At 38.9% G+C, this 22,205-nt stretch overlaps 1 protein-coding gene across 11 annotated transcripts in view; it reads right to left on the bottom strand.

Annotated features, from left to right (window-relative positions):
- The window catches only part of Mub (poly(rC)-binding protein mub), a 183,227-nt gene that overhangs the window by 63,532 nt on the left and 97,490 nt on the right, over positions 1-22,205 (bottom strand). The window contains exon 1 of one of the 11 annotated variants that reach the window (XM_076774536.1): positions 2,935-3,171. The exons of 9 other annotated variants lie outside the window; for them this stretch is intronic. The gene's annotated coding sequence lies outside the window, so the exon portion shown is untranslated. Of the gene's footprint in view, positions 1-2,591; positions 2,771-2,934; positions 3,172-22,205 lie in introns of those variants that run through there. One more of the 11 variants, XM_076774541.1, reaches the window with a different exon arrangement.

The raw sequence follows: 22,205 nt of genomic DNA, 5'->3' as shown, positions 1-22,205 counted from the left end.
AACGATACAGCAAGGTTGACGTTTCGCCGATGAAGAGGCTTTTCTCGCGATCGTAAAAAATGTTCCGCGCTACGAGAATACGGGAAACGTCATGTCGAACGGACGTCGAATGTCGCAGTACGATGTATCGAAACGCGTGATACTTTTTCGACGCGCCATGAACGAGCATTTGCGTGCCGTGTATAGATAGCACTGGCGCTCGTACCTAGATAATAAACGCGGCAACATGAATCGAAAACGCGTATTGTTCGTTGGATTGTGATCACGTATATCGACGCGCGGACGTGAGATCGTGATAGCGTGATCCTACATCAGGAAGCAGATGTGCTTTGAGCCATAATCGCTCGTCAATAACAGCGTACGACCACGTTAAGGAGAATGATAATGCTATAACGTATGCACCAATTAAACGAGTTGTTTATCAAAGATAATCTTGAAACCTTGGGCAGTGCTTAAGTAAATTTTATACGTTATAACCTTGTAAAAATTAAAAGTAAAAGTTCTAGTTAGCTCGTAATTACTAACGCTTGTATTCCTTTTTGTATAAATAATGTTCATACTACGTTTCACACGAAGATCACTACGTTTTAATATTTATACAATTTTCAATTTAAATGAACGAACTAGGACACAGGAATACGCAAGTACCAGACTTATAGTTAATGTAAATGCGCACCGTCTAACTTTCGTTGGTTCCCATTCTACGAATAATTCAGAACGTCGCTCTGATATGTTGTCGCTAATTATTTGTACACCGCATCAGGGAATATCTAAATTTTAAATTGAAAATCTCTGTTAACGCAAATGTGCTATATTTAGCCTTGCCTGTCTTTCTAATCGACCACACGTCTATACTGGCGACTGTGACCGTTTCGCTCTGCTGCTATCCGCAATGCAATTGGACTGTGGAATTTAGTGCAATCTGCGTTCCGTTATACCTGCGTTCTGCGTGTGTGGAACTTAACGACGGCAATGGTCCAATCGTTTAACCGTCGAACCGATAGTTTGCGATCCTTACGTCGTTTTCCGTTCGTTATAAAAGCATCGTTTTTTCGAACGTAACGCGGGTCGTTGTACCAGACATTGCGTAATATTAACGGACGACCCGCCGTGACTGATTCGAGCAATCACGATCCATCCATAATTCGCGCGATCCGGTGTGCAAGATCGCTACGATTTGTCAATCTGTGCATTTCACCCTTGTTACGTGAGCTACGCGTCCGTTCGAAACGACCGTACAGTTTACGAACGTTAAACGGGACTACACGAGGGATGCTCGAACACGTTGAAGCAATTACTAATACGTTGTATAATTAGAACCACGACTGGGGTTCCTTATCGAATTTTTATGCGTGAATAAAATCAATTGCTGATAACGTGTAGTATTCTAAATATTGCAAATATCTGAATAGTTTCTTAAATAATAATATTCGAATACGTATAAAATATTCCAATAGTCCTAAATGCTAATTCGAATACATCTGCCGTCATCAAAACAAAGAGTATACCTAGAAGCGCGCCTTGTATGCGTAAATTCGCGTAAAATTTTCTCTTTCACCGACAGTCCATTCGCACCACAAGCACACCGGGCTTCTTTATATAACGGACAAACCGGCTTTTCCATAAATGCAACGGCCAACGAGTTTCAGGGCGCGATAGTTATTTCGTTTAACCGGCGATTTATGCACTATCAATTTAGATGATAAACCGTAATCCGGAAATAGCTTGTTATGATTCCGTTTTATGCGATCCGTGAAATTTGTATTATCTTTTTCCAACGATTTTATCACGTTATCGCGCGGCGTGTGCGAATTAATAGCAGCAAATAACGATATCGTTGAACGTTGCTCGAGACTGATGTAAATTAGGAGGTAAACAATTACGACGGGTAAATTCGAACTGTATCGAGAAAACGATCGAAATGTAAACGTAAAATGCACTCAGCGAGAGCGTTTCTTTACGGGGGGAGCACAATTAAAAGCGTGCGCGTACTATTTGGTTGCATCGTTCGCTTTCGGGATCAAAAGCGTGGAGCGAAAAGCAGCATTGTTCGGAGGGCAGTAGCACGCGGTGGTATATGTATGTATATGGCGCGTATCGGGTGCGTGGAAAAAGGTACGTAGATACAAGTCGACGACCAGAAGCGGTACAGACGCGAGAGAAAACTAATCACGGGACTAGAATGTCCTGTCTCTCTTACACGCTCGCACGGGCATTCATTCTCTATATACATCTCCCTCTGTATCTCTTCTCTCCCTCTTTCGTTAATATCCGGAGTAGGGGGGAAAAGAACCGATCGTTCGATTTGCCAGCACTAGCTTCCTATCTTCCTCGCTGGTTGAGTTTTGTATTCCGTGTCTGGTTAAATTATACGCAGCCAACAAACGGGCGTCACGGCGACGAAATACGAGAGATTATAATGCGAGATACACGCGGCAACGAAAACACTGCCTCACTGCCACTGGTCCCGAGTGCCAACGATAAGATAGTCAAGCACCATTATTTTCGTATCTACATAGGCCACACGTTGTTCGCGCACCACGATGCGAGAATGAAAAATCCTGCGTTCGGGCACGATTCGGGTTACGAACCTTCGAACGAATCGACGTTGACGCGGCGTCACACCATGCTGCAAATCGCTTCCCTTCCCGGCACAGTACTTTTTTCCCCTTGTCGTGCACACCTTATACACGACTTCGCGACACACGCGATCCGTTTCGAAAACGTCGATCGGTACGATTCCCGTGACGCTGGTCGCGATTTTGAGCACGTTATTCACGGTACAATACCGAGTAAACGTACGAACGGTAATAACGCCGGCGCGGCGTGTGCGCTATGGTGGCGCACCGTAGTTGTTCCTCGTTGCGAGGCGTCCCGAAGGGACGAGGTTCGCATTTTAATGGGGCGCGGCCGTATAAGAAAATTCTTAATTACCTAAATGCACTCCTTAATCATCGAGGATCAGGTCTGCCTCGCCTCATCGACGCACACAACACTCGATGCACGAAAACGGGGGGAAAGGAAGAAAAACACTACACTCTACGCGAAACTGGAAAACTGCACCACCTCGGCGGAACGCGAACGAGTCTACCTCGTTCTCTCTTATGTCCGGTCTCGCTTTATTCCGTCGATGCGCGGCGCTGTGCGCGCCGCTGCTGCGTGTTCGCCGTGCACAACTAACGCCACGCAGCGGCGTCTCGGATTATTTAGTCCGTTCGCGGCACGTCATTGGCTAGCCAATGGCGTTCGTGCTTTACCGTTGTTTCGTAGATATGGCGGTGATTTCGAATCGTTCCAAATAGATCGTAGCTAGGGTCGCGACTAATTGTCGAGATTTTTCATATTCAAATATTCGAATATAACTCGACTACTAAGTTCTTTTATTTGTAAAGTATTTGTGCGAAAAATTAAGTACGCAACTTCGTGATTATTCAAACGATGAAATTAATTAAATAAATAAATCATTGTTTTTGATCGACAACATGGTTATCTATCAAATAAACGAATGTATATGTTCTTCGACATTATCTTATCTGCAATACTTGATGCAATTTATAATTTTTGTTTACCGTTTGAATGAATTAGAAACAACACAACAATTTTGATTGTTTCCTATATTATATTTGAAAATATTTAAATTTTATCTTTACGCTTTATGCTATTTATCGCGTTCGTTTGCGTCTAAAGCTATTCATGTTATCTTATAATATGTTCCTTCCCAACTTAACGTTATATCATCCGTTCGAATAAACAAACAATCGATTATGCAAACGGTTGCGCTGCTTGCAATACCATTTGCAGACAAACTATTGTTGGTAACGTCGAACGATATTTAACATGCTCGTCCCACAGCGTTTATTTCACGAAATGATTCGAAATTCGACTGCGACACGTGACCTGACCGCGCAAACCGCCGAAAATCAACGTCTACAATAATCGTCGCAAATGCCCATAATAATCATTTGTAAATCGCATCTACAGTAATCACTGCAATCGGTTTGGCCAGTTAAAACCATTTCGCCGAATTATGAGGTGCCACTAATCAGTCTGTAACGGCTGTCCACGCGCACTGGTGACCAATTTCCGGTGGAAGCACGTCAGGTCGTGTTTCCCCTACTCGTTCTTGCAGCCATTCAACTTTCCTCCGGTTTGGCCGAAGGATTCCCGATCGAAACGACTAATTCGTGTAAACGTGAACGTTGTCGAATTAAACTCGATAATGGGAGAACACGTCGGCCAGCAGCCGCGCAAGAAGAAAACGCTTTTAATGAACGAACAGTCACACACACTCATTACATTATTCTAATGTTATGCAAAATTATTTTATTTTTGTACACATTCGCGGATATGCTTCCGCGTTTGCGTAATAAAGGCGTTGAATCGTGATAAATAGCTCGTTCGAAGTGTCTGTTTATTTAAAATACGGCAAAATGTATTCTTTTCAAGAGAACTCCAAAGACTCACAGTACGTTATGAGGCATTGTATACAGAATAATCAGGTCATACACGAGATACAAAGCGTTGTTCGTAAACATTTCAATAGAATCAGCTACACCCAGCTTCAGAACTGTTGAAACACAAAGCTGACTGTAACTTGGAGACAATGTGAAATAGGTCATATGTCCGTACGAACTTTTTTGGCGGATTCCGTTTATGCACCCCTGAGCGAGGAGACAACTTCTCTCGATGCTGCAATTACTTTCATATTTTCGTCGCTTAATTACTTTCAATTTATTTTAATCCATAACTTCCTTTGTACGTCGTTTAGGTCTGAAGAACGCTCCACGATAGAGAGCTAGTTCCGTTTTTACGTTTTGTTGAAAGCTCCACGGCATCGCATAATGATGGAATTTATAGAATCCAATTACGTACTCATTCATACTGATACGTATCAATTCCGAAGCATTGCACCGAGTTATTAAATGGACATCGAAACGAGGTTCCATTGGTAACAGTGAGATGCATTTTTTGACATTTCCTGAAGTATCGATGCAATTTAAATGCCAGGCATTCATTATGAATAATTTCTTCAAGTATCGCTGGGACTTCAATAATATAACGATGTCCCTTAAATGTCAGAATTGCGGGTTACTCGAATAACTCCGAATAAATAAAGGTTTTAGGACTTGCAAGCATTATTTGTATTCGTTAATCAATATGAACATTTTGTTTGTGGATTTACCATAATCATAATGTTCTGTGTCTTCAAATGAATCTTTATCTAGGAACTCGACTAAGCATTTTTAAATACTCGGGCACCCCGAAACATTTAGAAATGCGAATTACCCGTAGGAAATCAAATTTTGACATTTAGAAATACTTCCTTCTGATAATAATAGTCGAGAAAGTGATATGTGCCCAATCCTGTTCCAATTTTACTTCATACAAGAATATCAGTTTCAAACGAAAGTGTATCGATGGTGTCAAAATAGGCTTCTAGGTTCCGTCGCTAGTTCCACGAATACACGAAACGATAGTGACTTTTGCTGGGCTGTTCGACAACAATATGTTCCGCGGCTTCTTTCATCCAGTCTGACATAGAGTGACATAAATTCTTGCGGCGTAGTTACACGCTCCATAATTTCGGACATATCATGCAGCTATTCACCGTGAGCACAGGGACAAAACGGACTGAAGTGAAACGTGCAAACCCACGCGTATGAACCCCTTAAATACACCACTTTCAATTTCAAATGGATAAAGTTTATTCTTAACATTTTGGCGTTAAATTAAAAGCTTAGGTTCTACTATACAGAGTGTTCGGCCACCCCTGGGAAAAATTTTAATGAGGGATTCTAGAGGCCAAAATAAGACGAAAATCAAGAATACCAATTTGTTGATGGAGGCTTCGTTAAAAAGTTATTAACAATTAAATTCAAAAATTTCAAATCGTTCTGGAAAAATTATTTTCGGTTGTAGGTGTCAATTACAAGCATTTTTGGTCAACAAACATACCCCTGAAATCCTACTCAGTTTCGAGAAAAAAATTCCTTACCGAAAATATAATTTCTGGCCAGAAATGTCTGCCCGAATTTTCATGCGAATCTTTAAAACGTCATAACTTCTGAACGGATTGACCGATTTTAATGTTTAAAAAAGCAAACTACGCGTATTTTGCTGGAGAATATGTACAAATCGCAAAAATATTCGAAAAGTTGGTTCCTGACCTCTCAAAATGAGAAAAACCCCATAAAAATGGTCCAATTTTCAAACAGCCATAACTCCTACAATTGTGAATATATTTCAATGAAACTTTTTTCTGAAGTAGAGCTCATGGGTACCTACAAAAAAGTAGTACACAACTTTTCTGTAGGGTGTCAAACAAAATTACTAAAAATGAAAAACGAATTTTTAAGAAAAATCGACAGGGGGTAGGTGCCTAAATTTTTCGACGAAAAAAAAATTTTTAATTAATTCTGCAAAAATTATTTTCGGTTGCGGGGGTCAATTACAATCATTTTTGGTGAATAGACATACCCCCGAAATCTTGCGCATTTTCGAGAAAAAAATTCAGTACGGGCGGAACTTCAAACGTTAATAACTTTTTAACGAAGCCTCCATCAACAAATTGGTATTCTTGATTTTCGTCTTATTTTGGCCTCTAGAATCCCTCATTAATATTTTTCCCAGGGGTGGCCGAACACCCTATATATTCTTCGAAAATTATCTCTTACCCAGTGCCTCTCAATTTTATCTTTGATTTTAAGTTGCATATAGTTGGTATAAACACCGTTGGCGCGTACGTTTATAAACGCACGGCCTTTAGGTGTTTAATTAACGTACGGTCGTTCAGTTTGTTCGTTACTGTGCACGAGGATGTTGTTTACTGAATGTCCTTAAATGTAACCCCGCGACTTCCCCTTACCGTGTTCACTGAAAGGCCATTATGACGACAATAGCTTGCCATGGGTAATAGCATGACCGGAATTTAATTATCATTTTAGGCTGCGCGGAAAGCAATTATTGGAAATTCAGTTTGCAATGGCCAATGGAACCTCGATCTCGACTAACGGCGACCGCCACTACTTCTGGTACACCTGCAAAAGAGCGAGCTCGTTAGGAAGCACTTTTCTCCACGAATATGCCACGCTTTAAACGGCGCGCGCCAAACACGTGTACATGGCGGAACACCGTTTAAACAAATGCGCCACGAAAATCGCTTATTCGGTCGACGATAATTCTCCTGTTGTTTAAGTACTTTTACGCAATGAATATTTACGTCAAAACGGAATTTTTCCTTTCCATTTTGCTCCGAATGATCGTTAAAGATCCGTTTATTAAGGTATATTTCCTTATTAGTAAAATAAAGATTCTGTGCAACAAAAAATATATAAATGAATGTACATATTTGTGATTAGGCGAGAACAATGCATATCTAATAATATGTTAACGATGTCGAGTTACCGATGGAATATCATGTTGGGCGGAATAATAAACTTTAATAACTTTTTATCTTCAAGTATTTATGAGAACTGATTTTTTCGCGCTCTGATGGCCGCGAGTTTCACACAAAGATGGCGTCGATGACAGCTTCGATGCAATGAAAGTTTTCGAAAGGCTTTTTAATAGGACAGTGAAAAATTGCTTGAAACGATTTTAAAACACTCGATTAGTTTCTAATTATAATTTTGAAAGTTATTGGAGTTAATACTGTGCTTGTGATCCATACAATACATACAAGAATTTGGTTTCAATGCGTAATTGCAACCTTGTTTCCATGATTGCTAAGAATGTAAACCATCGCTGAGATTGAAAATTTCTTAGGAAATTGTTAGTAATTCATCTGTGCCTCTCGATTGCACAAGAAAAACGAGGATAATTATGTTTCTCTAATCATTGATCTCTTCGATACGCCAAATGAGGACTTAATAGTTATTCCGATGATATTTCGTTGCGGAGAATTCTCCAAGGCGATTAAGGATAATATCTCTGCGGATTCCAAGAACTGCATCTCGAGATTGAGAATTTAATTACGATTCGACGATGTTTCACCAGATTTTTAAATTTTTATTCCAAAATATATTCAAGTATATTCTTATATAAAGATACAAGTTAAAGAAAAATCTTTTGATGCTCTGGATCGTAAAGTGTGCCCTTCGAGATCACGTTCTCCACTTTGAAAAACATTGTCGTAAAGGATTACATAACCGAAGAAGGTTGAAAAAATTGATTTTCTCTAAAACTTTCCAAGTAGAAGTTTTCAAGAAAATTTTCCACCTAGTCCCACGCGGAAACTCGATAAAATAACGGAGATATGAATTCTTTTCCGTCCGTAGAGCACGCAGCTTCGTCGTCGCTCAACGATCAAAGGCGGGAAACCTTATTGCCTGAGAATTTTAACCATAAAGGTGGACTATGTGTATTGTACAGCGTTCGACAAACATGTTTACAATCTATTATAGTAGGTTAGGTTGGAATGAAGTCTGCTTCTTAGCTTCCTGTTCAGGAATTGTACTTTAAAAATTTCTAGATATAAAATGCCACAGAACGACGACGGATGTACTTGATATTTTTTATTATTCTTAGTTATGATCTTGTATAGAAAATGGTGCCAAAGACACTGTCCACTGGCATAATAGTAATTGAAATAGTTGCAAGTATATTCATACCAATATATTCAAGATTTTAGTAAACTTGTTAAGTTACAGTCCGTGTCCGAATTTCGTAATTACTTTGATACTATTTTAGCTCCATTTCATCGAAACAAACCTACTTTGCGAGACATATATTAGGATTTCTACTTCCGTCATTACTTTGGTATTATTATAGTCCATTGCATTGCGGCGAATCTGTTCTATGAGACATCGCATCTGAATTCTGCCATTATTAAGGTAATATTTTACGTCCATTGTACAACAGGCACGTGTCTGTCTCATAAATCACTTATGCTATATTCTACTTTTGTCATTATCGTGGTATTATTTTACGTCCATTATTCTATTTTACTACAAATACTTCACAATGCAATTACTAGAAACATACAAATCTGCTTGCACTTACTATAATTGCAACATTGTGAAAATTTATACATGGTTTAGAAAGCTAATAATATTGTCGAAGAATTTAATCAAAAGTACACTCGATTCGCAAAAGATACATTTAACCGAACGTTAAATGAATTCACTACCTAACTTGAAATTTTCTGGATTTAGATGGCATCTATCTATATAGATTTTTGTACTTCGACTCTTTTCACGATTTTCCTAGATTTTATCCTACTGTGAGCGTTAAACTTGTTAGGCTATACGTTATCGGATCGGTCCCGTGGTTAAGCACACACCCTTTAATACTTTTAACGCGTTGGTGGGAAAAACCACGCGATAGGAAGCGATACGTGCCGATGGCAAAGTTCAAAGACGATCTCTTCGGTTTCGCGTACGTTCGTGCTGCACTCTGAAAAATTGCGGACAGTTGTACCGTTTCAAATAACACACATCGGTCCGTTGATATCGAAACAGTGGGGATGCGGAACGCGGCTATCGCAATATGGCAAATCGAGGAAACGTATAATATTTTCTGAGTGGTTAGAACCCGGGATATATCCGAACCATCGGCTACGACACAATTCCCGGAACGTTCTGCAGCATGGAAAACTATTTCGTCACCGAAGCCATCGGGAATACGCTTCGAATATCGCTCCTTGTATTTATTAAAAATTGAATATTGCTTGCGGGGAAATAAACTCGTTACTGTTTTAGACCGTTCGTGCTATTCACCGATTCGTTCGGACCAGAGATTGAATCTGAGTTACAAACACCGTGAAAATTGGTATTTTATTACCGAATTCAATTTTAAAAGATACATAGAACACGGCTTTAGAAATACAGAATTAAAAACAGTGCACTCCGATGGACATAAAGGAGTTAATGTTCACTGTTTTCGAACAATAGAAATTAAATGTAACGTTTGGTTTCCATTATGTCCACTTTAAACCTCGGTTAACTTTGACCGCATACTGATACGTGGAAGGAATGTTAATCCAGGGATTTAAACTTAATTCCAGACTCAGTGGCAGACTGCAAAATTATTGTCCACCGTTTCATCCCTCTGACTTTTTCCTGGAGACGCATAGCAACGGACAAAAATCTAGGAACTTTTATGCGCGCTGGTGAAATACTCCTATAAGGTTGGAACGAAAGTTTCCACGGCATAAATGTAATTTATTTGACTGTAATTCGAATTCTCTGGCCTCTAATTACGTCAAGGATAAAAGCAACAAACCGTGATAAATTTTGAAATTTAGCGTATTTAAAACGTATATCAAAGGGTTTCCGACAAATTGATTCTTCGATATAATAGTTTATAAAAAGTTGAATAATTTGAGATTCAGAAAAATGATTTGAGTGATATTATTTATCGACTAGTGCAAAATGTTCAGGATTCCTTAAGAGCTTGCGACCCATTGAGGCTTCAAAACTTATCAAGACTTCGGTAATTGTCCTAGACTCTGAAGACCAATCAAGACTTCAAGATCTCTTGGTATCCAATAAATGTTCAAAGTAATTCGAAACTCCACAGAGTTGCAATTTTCGAATTTTTTTCAAGCCACGGATTCGTACAATCATAAGTACGTGACCTCGGGGTCACGCGGGGTTGCAGAGGGTTGCTTTGAATTCTTCACGAACGACGATTCAATGAAATTATAGAAGTTTATACGAAACAAGGGGTTTCGTTATATTATAAGATTTTCGTTCGACTAACTTTCGCTGGGATAAGGGTGATTAAGACTTTCAAACTGACCAGGACTTTCGAAAGCAACAGATTCAAGACCAACCTTCCAACCATAGTTGTTGGCTCCGATGCCGAACAGTTTAACTATGTTTACGAAGCCTGTAGGAGGTACCATAAAACCATCTTACCCCTTCAAGTGCAATTCATCGAGTCCATTAGTAAATACGTAACTTCAATTACACGTGTCTCTAAACTTACTGAATAATAGTAGACTCGAATATTTTTCTCCCTCTCTTGTTAGAAGTATACAGAGTTGCAGAGGGTGGCTTTGGATTCCTAGCGTGTAAAGCAAGTATTCTAAAATTTTCGTACGATTAATCTACGACGGAGACAGATTCCCTCGAAGCTTCGAAACTGACCAACGCCAGTCTAACGAAGACTTCCAAGAACTTCTGGCATCGACTAATCTCCAAAGCGATTCGAAACTTCCCGGAACTTTCGAGTCTCTTTCGAGCCACGGATTCGAGCGGCCATAACTAGGCACGCAACCTCAGAGATTGGAGTTAGGGGAGCGACACGGCAGAAGTCCGCACGAAATACGGAAACCGGCCGTTAAATTTTAAGGTTTTCGCTCGACTAACCTTCGCGGAGACAAGCGGATCACGTAACACCGACTGCAAAACGAAAAGCCCCGAGAACGGGGTTGAGAAGCCAGAAATAGAGCCCGACCTCGGCCGCTTCACCTTCGTCACCTCCTCCATTTCCTCTCTGAACGTTGGGCGTCTGCTCGTTCGCCGACACGGGGATTCGCGTCGCGCAAACAAATGCCTCCTCGGTGTAGGCATCGTCCGAGGGAACCGCCGCCGCGGAGATGAAAGCTGCTAGAGGACCGCTCCTAGGCAAACCCAACCCCCTTGTTCCACAGTTAGAGGCTCTCAGCCGAGGAATCCGCCCCCGACGAGCGTTCCCCGGTCGACGGAAACGAGACGTCGTCTGCGACCGCGACAAGATTTCGACCTGGTCGCGGGAATCCTCGTGTGGCTCGATACCGCCAGGTGGAGGGGCGAATAGAAAAAAAAAAATATCGGAAAGGCAGCTGGAGGGAACGATATTGGGATAATCCGTACAGTTATTGGAGCTCGGAGCGCGGTTATTGGAACCGCTATTCGCCGCGGACCACGGGTTCAGAGTTTTCAGACGCGTGAATATGCTGCCAGTCAGGTCGAACGAGTGGTTCTTTCAGCCCGTTCGTAGGACATCTATGGAATATCGAGTTGGGGGAATTTTCTACAATTTATGAGGCTCGCTCTAATGAGCTGACGCGGAATTACCGACGGCCGATCGTCTGGCTTATTTCTGCGCACCGCTGAGTGCCCCACGAGTGGTTCATACGGTATTCAACGCGACGCTGTGCAAATCAATTAATATTTGAACATTTTATAGCTGCAGTATAACCTCCGTCGTTCACGTTATTTTATTTTTATTTATTTTTATCGTTGCGAACGGTTACATCGTTTATTTGTATCGAGGAGAAGAGAAACGAGAATGAACAAAATACGAAGGGAAACAAAAAAGTTGGAATACAATTCGAGGGAGATTTAAATTTGAGAAACCCTGCAATGGAGGGCACGACACTCGAATATTTCGAATGGCGATATACGGCTCTCATCGTGACAAAGTTGGTCACCACTGGTATAGAAGATCAATACAGTTCGGCAGGGTGAGAAATTAAAATTAGTCCGAGGGTAATTTATTTATAGAATGCTTGAAACAATAAACCGAATGTGAAAGAAAACTAACACTATTTCAAATATAATTGGCTTCGTCGAATATTCTAGTCGAAGGGATGTATTGAATTTATCTGTTATGAAAATTTATCATAAATATATATGTACTCGGCCACCCTTGGGAAAAATTTTAATGAGAGATTCTAGAGGCCAATATAAGACGAAAATCAAGAATACTAATTTGTTGATTGAGGCGTCGTTAAAATATTATAGAAACATTTCCTGCCGCAGAGTATATTTTCGGTACAGAATTTTTTCTCGAAAGTGCGTCGGATTTCGGGTCCACCAAAAATTCACCAAAAATAATTGTAATTGACCCTCGCAACCAAAAATAATTTTTCCAGAATGATTTAAAATTGTTTAATCTAATTTTTTAATAACTTTTTAACGAAGCCTCAATCAACAAATTGATATTGTTGATCTTCGTCTTCTTATTTTGGCCTCTAGAATCTCCCATTAAAATTTTTCCCAGGGATGGCAGAATACCCTGTATATTATTCACCGTAGTCAAAACCTTTAAAGCCATACCAAACAATGAAATGAAACAATGCTAAATACAAAATATTATAGTTCATAATCCCCTCTAACAAGTACATACTGCTACTCTTCGTTAAACGAAAATTCCAACAACCCACGTCTCAAGTACGACCTCGAAGAGTTGAAATTCATCACCCTACTTCTTAACATAAGTCTAATACCCTTACCACGAAAGCAACGTTTATTTACATAAGACGATAACTATCGCAAGGGGTTAATACCTTCGTTTCTCTTTTTCTAAATTTCAGATCCTTCCGTCTTACAAGAATAATCTCCGGAGGGTAATCCAAGCGTTTCAAAGCGACGGGAGCTGCTGACCCGGACCGATCCTTAATTCCTCGAAACAACACGGAATTACGTTCGGGGTCAGTTATTCCGCGAAACAATGTCGTACATTTCGCGGAAAAACACCCGGGTTACGACATGCCCCGAGCAAACATTTTCGTTCGTCCCCCAGTCGACGCGTTCGCGGATCTTTCGCGAGTCTTTAGGCATCTGACTCCACGTTCGGGGCGCAGAGTTTCAAAGGGGCTCGGCAAAAACGATGGTCACTGTTTTGTTTCAATTCGCTTGACTAATTGTGAGCGTTTCAGCATCCACGGTGTACGGCTGGAGCACAGAGAGAGCAGAATACAGAGAAGCATCCGTTGGCCCGGGGCCTGCAAACTCTTTCATCTAGGAGGCATTGTTCCCGACTCTTCTTCGCCTTTCTTCTCGCCTCATACCCCTCTACCCCGTTCGTTGCTTCTTCTCCGTGGGCGCTCTCCAGTTTTAAGGTTTCCCTGGGCTCCGCTAGCCCGCCGGTACCTTGACCGGGAAGCATGTAGTCACTTGTTTAATCAGGCCTCGTTAGGAATAACCTGGGGCAACGTCGTCGTGCCTCGTCCCTCGCAGCAGATGCTTCTGATGAAATTCTAACGAGTCCGGATCTTCGTTAAGTGGATTATAATTTCCACATTGTTCGCGCAAGTAGTTAACGCGTGTTACGAGCCGGCTACAGCAACGAAAATATTCGCTGATACACGTTCGCCTCCGTGTCCGACAAAATTAAAATCGGAGCTCCGATTTTCTAGGCGTGCGAAAAAAAGAAAGAATTAATTTACGACCACGAAACGAAGAAAAAAAGGTTTTTTTCGGCAGTCCGAGTGTTGTTCCCGAGGAATTTATGCCAGATGGACAGAAAGTTAATCAGAGTCGCTACCGTGAAATTCTTGAAAAACTCAGGCAAAGGTTCCTACCTGTCAGCTCCGAGATTGCTTGCTCTCGCGGATGCTGCATCACGTAGGGAGCGTATGTTATTACGCGAAGGATTTATTAACAGGAGGATCGTCTTTATATTAACTGCTAAGTGACGCGAGAGACGTAAAAAAAAGGCAACGAAGAAGAAAGATTGCTCGCTCCTGGATGCTGCATCATGTAGAGAACGTGTGCCCTCATACGAAAGATTTATTGACAAGAGACGCGCCTTTGTACAGGGCGTTTACCTGCTGGTGGCCAATACTGGGTGTTCCATATTCTTCTAACAATCTCCAAAAATTATAACTTTTTTTATAAAATGTAGTTTACGTATAATTTTTATTCAATCAATATCATAGACGTAACATAGTAAATACAGTCTGAAAAGTTGGAGTTATCAACTGATATTTTGGGTTTTCAGTGACTTGGTTCAAGGTTGTAAGGTTCCCAAGGTGATCAAGAATGTCAAGGATTGCCGAAGAGATTAAAAGTTTGGTAGTTGATGGGTGAAGGCGTGTACTTAATTAGAAAAACATTGACAAGTAATTTCAGTTTTGTTCGAAGCTGTGGGGATTCCTCAAATGCCTCAACAAGTCTTTTGTGAAATGCACTCTATTAAAGTAGATGCTGTTAAAACGAACAAGTCAGCGCACAGGGAAGGAAAACAACGATTTTGCATTTATCTAAGTCCTCCTATCGTTCATTTTATTACCGGAAATTGTTTCTCTAGCGCATGGTTCTCACGAAGGTTTCCATTAACCACGCTGAAACATTGACAGACCGAAAGCTGAGAATTCTGGTGGTATTCTGTTCTGGTTTGCCTGTGCCTCTCCTGGGTAGGAGCACCGACCTATAAATCACGTAATTCTCATCCTTCATTACGGTTAATCTCCGCATATACTCCGTCTCTCCGCGTCTGACTTCGGATTTCCATTCCGTGTCCGTCGTTTCATCCACTCCATCTCCTGATGATTTTCGAATCAATGTCAAACCGAGATTTATGGAGACATTCTCGCGTAGAATGTTACATTCAACGCTGAAGCTGCGAATACTACTGATCGGAAGCTATCGCTTTCAATCATTCGAAATTGGAGTAATACATAGTCCCGCCGTAAGCTCTGTCGGCAGGACAAGCTTGTCTAAATCCTGCCACCTAAAGGACTTTGGCATTCACGGGTAAACGATTTGTTAAATGAGGTTGTGCAAAGTGTTACTCGAAATTTTATTTACTAAATAAAAAAAACGAATTTCGATGAATTGAAATAATAAAAAGGTCCCGTTTCAAGGGACTTTTCTTTTAAAGGATTACAAAATTATATTTTCAAGATTAGAACTTTATCGCGTTCACAATTTCATCAAGTAATTTCCACGTTTCCGTTCGCGTGTATTTTTAGGGAATTTCGTTGCTGATTACTATCGGTCAATGTAGAGATTAACTGCTTCTCATTTTAAGCTTCGCCCGTTGTGGCATATTTGCGAATAGATCGGTAATTGGATGAAATCTATTACCTGTGCATGATAGATTCCACTGCTTTGGCACGTCGAGTATTGATATTGTGGCATTCCAACTGATCGTTTAGCGGGATCCATGTCACTCACTGCCGCCTATTTATAATTTCCAAGATTTTTTGTAGTCTATCTTGTATCGTTGATTGTAAGAGTCAAAAATATAATTATGTTTGATAAATAAAGTTTCTGGCTTGTGTGACACGAACGAATGGCTGACTGCTTGAACTTACTTTTGCTCCAAGACTTTCCATCTTGCATGGACGAGTCTTTCTTTCTTTTGTATCCTCGCGTAAGTAACCATTTCCTACCCGCGTCTCTGTCTTTTCCTCGTTAAAACCAGCAATTAAAGCGAAGTTAATTTTCATTGTTCCTAGAGCTATGAGGCTTAAGATGGTAATTAGTATTGCCTCGCATCGTCGTGTTTACGCCGTCGAAAGTTCATCTCGCGCGAAGACGATTAGTTGCAAATTTTCCCGTAACTCGATATCTTCGGTCACTACGTCGCGAAATTCCGATCAAATAATGCGTGCTAATTAGTCGACACCGATAATTATCGATGGAAGAGCGTGGCTACCGTTTCGTAGGGTAATTACATACGTGTTTATCAGTCGAAACGATCGTGTTCCGCTCGTCTCTGATTGTGTTTATTTAAAATCTCGTTTATCTTGCTTTTTGCATTCTGGCACAGTGAATTTTGAAAGCCGTTTTCCGCGTTGAATATTTTTCGATTGCAGTCTTCTATTTGCTACGAAACTATTTCTTGTCAACCTTTGGTTCAAAAATGTTTCACAAATATTTTGATGCAGAATGATAAAATTGAAAATATTTTTCATTTTTATTTATTTAATTGTTTTTATTCGACCTTTACAATACATGGAGAATTTTTCATTTGTTTGAAGTCTCGTAGTATAATTTAAAACCAATACTTTTACAAATTAAATGGCCCATATTTTTTGTAAAAAACATGAGTGGCAACCGAACAAAATTTTATTTGGATCGAATAAAATTTGTAAAAGTTGTAGAGTATATTAATATTATTAAAAATATAAAAGATTGTCGATCGAATGATGATTCTTCGAAATAAAAATTGCTCAACAATGTCTACATTCCTGATTGTATCAAAAATACTATTCAAAACGTTATCCGAACCGAAGTTATTGAATACTGATCGTCTATATCCGTAGCGAAGGAACGTTAATAAACATGTGATTTAATTCCGCCGCTTTAATTGAAAATTTTTAACGACAAGCAACGATAAATATAGCGATCTGAAAGTAACTTTTCGAATTCCACAATGGGGTCAACTGTGACGCAATAGCAACGCTTTTCAGTTGCGATTACTTTTGTCCCATTTCAATGGGAAACGCTGAACACAGGATTGTCAATTTTCAAATTTAAATACATTTCTATAAAAAAGAAACAAAGTTGAAATCTGAATTTAGCACACTGTAATTTTTTTTGTAATCGTATTTTGCATAGTATGAGTAACAAAAATATTTGAAGTATTTGGATAATGAAACTAATCGTACGTATGTTGCATACGTGTCTGGACAGTATTAGGTACTTCTAGGTGTCAGAGTGTTATTTATGGGACACGTCGTAGCTTTAAAGAAAAACACGTGTTTTTGTTTTCCACTAATAGCAGTAGATTTACTCTGTAAATATTTTATCTTCTATTTCATGACATTTTCATATTGCCAGTGACAAACTTTATCAATCATTTAAATAGAATTTTGTTCCACTTTACTTTAAAAGAAAAATCAATAATTTGGTAGTTAGTGTTAATGTTCGAAATATATTCGACGCAGAGAACTTCGTTTTCAGCCACGAATGTGCCAATTAAATTATGGCGTCCGAAAATCACATCAAAAGCAAGAGGTTTAAATTCGCGATTGTCGGAGATCCCGATGACAGTCGTCGCACCATTTAAAATTGCGGGGACGCTCTAGTGGAAACAGCTTTGACGTTCAAAACGTGGCCTTAACTGACAGTCCAATTGACGTCGAAGAACGTGTCTTTATTTAGACGCATGCGAATGGTAACTTACCTAGAAGTGCGTTGAAACGATAGAAAAGTATTTCGAAAGATATCATAACAATGTAAACAAATAATTTTTAATTTCAAAATAAATTTTCAACGTTAATAGTCAAGTAACAAACACCACGTATTCAAGCTTTTAATATAATAAAATCAGTTTCTGGTGTTCGTAATATTCTTAACATTTTGCAACGTTTTCCTCAGTTTCTTGTCTTCCGATCGAAAGGATCGGAAAGCAGTAATTCTTTCGAGTTGGTACCTCGGAGCAGAGGCTTTCCGTTTTACCATATTTACCCTCGTAAAGCGTGCAGTGGCGTCTATCGCGAACAAATAAGTCCTCCTCTGAAGACTCTTTTTATTTATACGTAACGAGTTTTTCAACTCGGATACTCATGCTTCATCCGGCCAAAACTACACGCGCCTGAGCCAGCACTTTCGAATAAGTTCAACCCTTGCTAGCTCGCGCGCGCGCGCACGTTCTAACCACCCTCCGCATAAACTCCCATTCGACAGTCTTACATATGTTCAGTTCGCGGAACCTCCGAGTTCAACTTCATCTCGTTCCGAAAAGCTGCTCCGAACCGGAGTTATTAAATTCGCCGCAGTTCCCAGACATTCGTGAACCAAGACCAACGTCGCTGCTTTCTGTTGGGAGATACGGAACCGAGCGGTGGATTTCATCATGGCGGCCCGAAAGAACGTCGGGAATGAATAGCCCCCGCTTGTGTCTGCGCGTCGTCGCGCGGTCCACTCGACCAAAGATGCGAAATCCTGAATTAAAATCACGACGTTCGCGAACGACCCTTTCCAGCAGACTGAAAAATACAGGCTGCGCTAAAACTGATAGGTCAAAACCTACAGTTAATCCTACGAATACGAATTTCTCGTAAATCATCCCCTATATCAAAAAATGGGTTGGACAAAATTCAAATTGGCGACAAATAATTTGGTGGAGATCATACGAAGATCATATTTTTTAACTCGCCGATTTGTTCAGCTCGTTCCTATATAAAAGTACTGAGCTACTCGCGACGAAAAATCGCTAGTTTAGGAGTTTGCTCTGAATATTAAAAAATATTAACAGTACAGATATCACGTTTGAAATTAATTGACGGTATCGTCGATGGATCGTTGAAAAGGAAAAATTGAATTTTGAATTTTAAATTTAAAACGAATTCTGGGGATAGATTTTTTTGTCAAATATTTGCAAATTCTGTAGACGTGTCCCTGTAAAATGCAACAAATATTTTCTTTATATTCTGCGTACAGGAAAAGCCAAGGAACTGGTGCTATCTCGCACGACACAGCAGATGTTTCTCGTATGGCGACGGTATTAACCTTTTAAACTCCGGGATACGATGCAGATGGGATCGAGATTTACTCTCGAGGCCACTCTAAAATCCGTAGGGCTTCGTCCCTTATTTTGTGTTGTCTTCTGACCACGATCTTTCGGAAAATAGTTTGGGTCCGTTTTAAACACCCTTTATATTATCTGATGATTATATCCACTGGGGTGAAAATTGTGAATATTTTTTATTTATGAGATAACTGCAAGAGACCATTATTTTGATTCATTTCGTTTCATAGTCGCCGTGGAATGGCGTCTTTCGGAGTATACAGTATCAGGGATGGTTCCCGGTTAGGGGTAAAGCATTGTTGGGCGTTGGTATGCGACGAAGCTCGTGCTTTTATCGATACTCTGTTCGTAGCGCAGCAGTCATGATGCAGTATTGCACTATCTACCCCCCACAAATTAATCTGATATAGTCGCGCTGAAACGCTAAATTGGAGCAGTGTTTTCCAATAAGTTTGCCGTCAACGAATATATTATATTTTATTTACTAAAGAGTTTCCATCGTTTGGAGAAACTGCAGATCTTTAAACATTTAAAATTATTATGGAATAAACTTGTTTATAATTGTAATTTGACCACCGCGACAAGCCTCGAATCGAGGACATATTATGCATACAGATTACTATATCGCTGTAACAGTTAATCGACAATATTTTACAGCGAATATCGAGTACAACTCGTTTACCAGTCCCCTCGTTTGAAAGTATGATGTTTCTGTAGGTAAGTGGCTACATTAAAAGTTTCTGTGAAATTAAGTTATTTGAACTCCTACAAGGTTAGTTCTCTAAGCCCTTGGTTGATGGATATTGTGTTCGAAGCTGAGATTTTAATAATGTATGCAGGAGGTGGCTCATTATTATTCCCTTTGAGTAGAAAATTTGTAATAAAAGTTGTTTCTTTGTGGATGCTTGCGCGTCCGACAAATGAGTTGCATTAAGGAGTGGGGGACTTAAATGTCACTTAAGAAAGCAGTACAAAGTTACGATCCTTTATGTAAAAAACTTTTGAAATTAAAGCATGACCGTGTCTTAATTTGCAAAAAAAAAATAAAATTTGGAAAAATGTATCTTTGCTACTTAAGGGGAAAATTTAGAACGAATGATGATACGAAAAAGTATATTAAAGGAACAGAAATAATTATTTTAGTTACGTGAGTAGTATGTAAATGTGTTTATAAACGTTTCGAACTAGAACCCTGTCTCTGGCGAATCAAAATTTGTTGCTCAGATATATCACATTGTTGGAGAACGAGCTAATTAACGAATCACTGTAGACGAACTCCGGATGCAACATTCGTAGATAAATTACGAACGTAAATGCTATGATTATACAATGTAAGTACTTTATTATTATATGGTTCCCACAGGATTTACATTTTGAATCATAGTTTCAACAAAGTTTAACAGTTGTTAGAAACAGATAACTATGAAATAATGTCAAGGATTCAAAAATTTAAAACGAACTTTATTTACATTTGAAGGAAATTAAGTTGAAGGTGAATGTAAAGAGAGTTAGGTTAAAAAGACGCGAACAAACTATCAGATAACATTTTCTTCGATCTATTTATTTTAAGCTCGTCATTCTGGTAGAATTAATGACTTTAGAGTGCTTAGTCTCCGAGTGAGCATTATCAAATATGTAGGTTACAAGCAGTGCAGAACCTGTACATAATACATACATGTATCGATAGAAGTATTATGTACGGACGCATTTACCTTCCAACTATACTCTCTTTGACATTTTCATTTTAAACCGATCATTTCAGCAAAGCCAATGACTCGGAAAAAGCAGTTTCTGATCAAACATTGTCAAATATTCCACAAGAAATTTTAGCATTTTTATGTTAAATCTATTAAAAAGATTAATTTTCGACTAATTTTCAAACGAAGAATCATCTTCTATATTTTTTCTGACTTTTAACGTGCAGTTTAGGATGCCTTATACGCAAGGACAGTTAAAACCTTTGAAGTTCTTATAATGAGCTGCAAATACCTAACAAGCTAAACGTACTTCTCCTAAAATAACATTAACAAGAGAAACCTGAAGAATAAAAGAAGCAAGGTGATCACGCTATTAACGTTCGTTAAGAGAGAGACCTATAATGACGTGAAATTTTTTGCATAAAATTTTTTTCAATATCCAACTGAAAGGTATTTGTACTTTTCTCGAGCACCAGATACGAAGAATAGATGGAAAATATTAATCGACAGCTCTGTCTGCACTATGATAGCCATTGCTATGGAGGCGTGCTTAATTAGGATGCGATAATATGCGTCACATGTAGTCCAGTATTCATAACGTTCAGTTAAAAAGTAATTCGTATTATGAAAAATATTATCTTCATTAAATATTAATTAACAAATAAGATGAACTAGAAATAAATGATGATATTAATTAATACTATTATCAAATACATCGATATTAACTATTATGAATTTAATTCTGTAATGTAATTAATATGTTACGTAAGTTTGTCTATCGCATAACGTTGTGCGATGTGTTTATATTTGAATCAAAATACATAATTTCCCAAGCAATCATAAACATGTTCGGTTTCGTATTTCAAAGCCATAAATTAATCTATAAATGGAAAAACAAATGTGTAATAATGAAACAGAGGAATATAATCCGTAAACATATTAAATACTCAAAAGAAAGAATAAAAGTTTATTTATTAAAACATGATATTGAAACCGTTTTGTAACTTTCAAGAAAAGATCGAAATGTAATATTTTAATCCCATTGTCAACTTCTTTTCTGTTATTAACTGATGGAGTACCACAAATTACTGTAGGATTTGTTTTAAAGCAGATTAAAAGCTACATATCTATATGTTACTGGATTCCAGTAAAAGAGCAATTAAATCTGATAAAACAATTTCACAAAAGCTTGTATTGATTACATTTATTTTGCGATTCCAATAAAATGAATATGCTAAACTAAAAATTAAATTTTTATCTGAGAAGAAAAGAAAAAAACAAAAAAACAAAAAATCAGGAGCAAGAGGGCGAAAGAAATAAATTATTATTAATATTACGACGTTTACCTCTTTGCGTCGAATTTTTTTTTACTAG

Source organism: Colletes latitarsis, chromosome 10, assembly GCF_051014445.1.
Source record: "Colletes latitarsis isolate SP2378_abdomen chromosome 10, iyColLati1, whole genome shotgun sequence".
Classification (NCBI taxonomy): domain Eukaryota; kingdom Metazoa; phylum Arthropoda; class Insecta; order Hymenoptera; family Colletidae; genus Colletes; species Colletes latitarsis.
The sequence above is the reverse complement of the archived record's forward strand: the minus strand, read 5'-3'. Positions and strand labels throughout refer to the sequence as shown.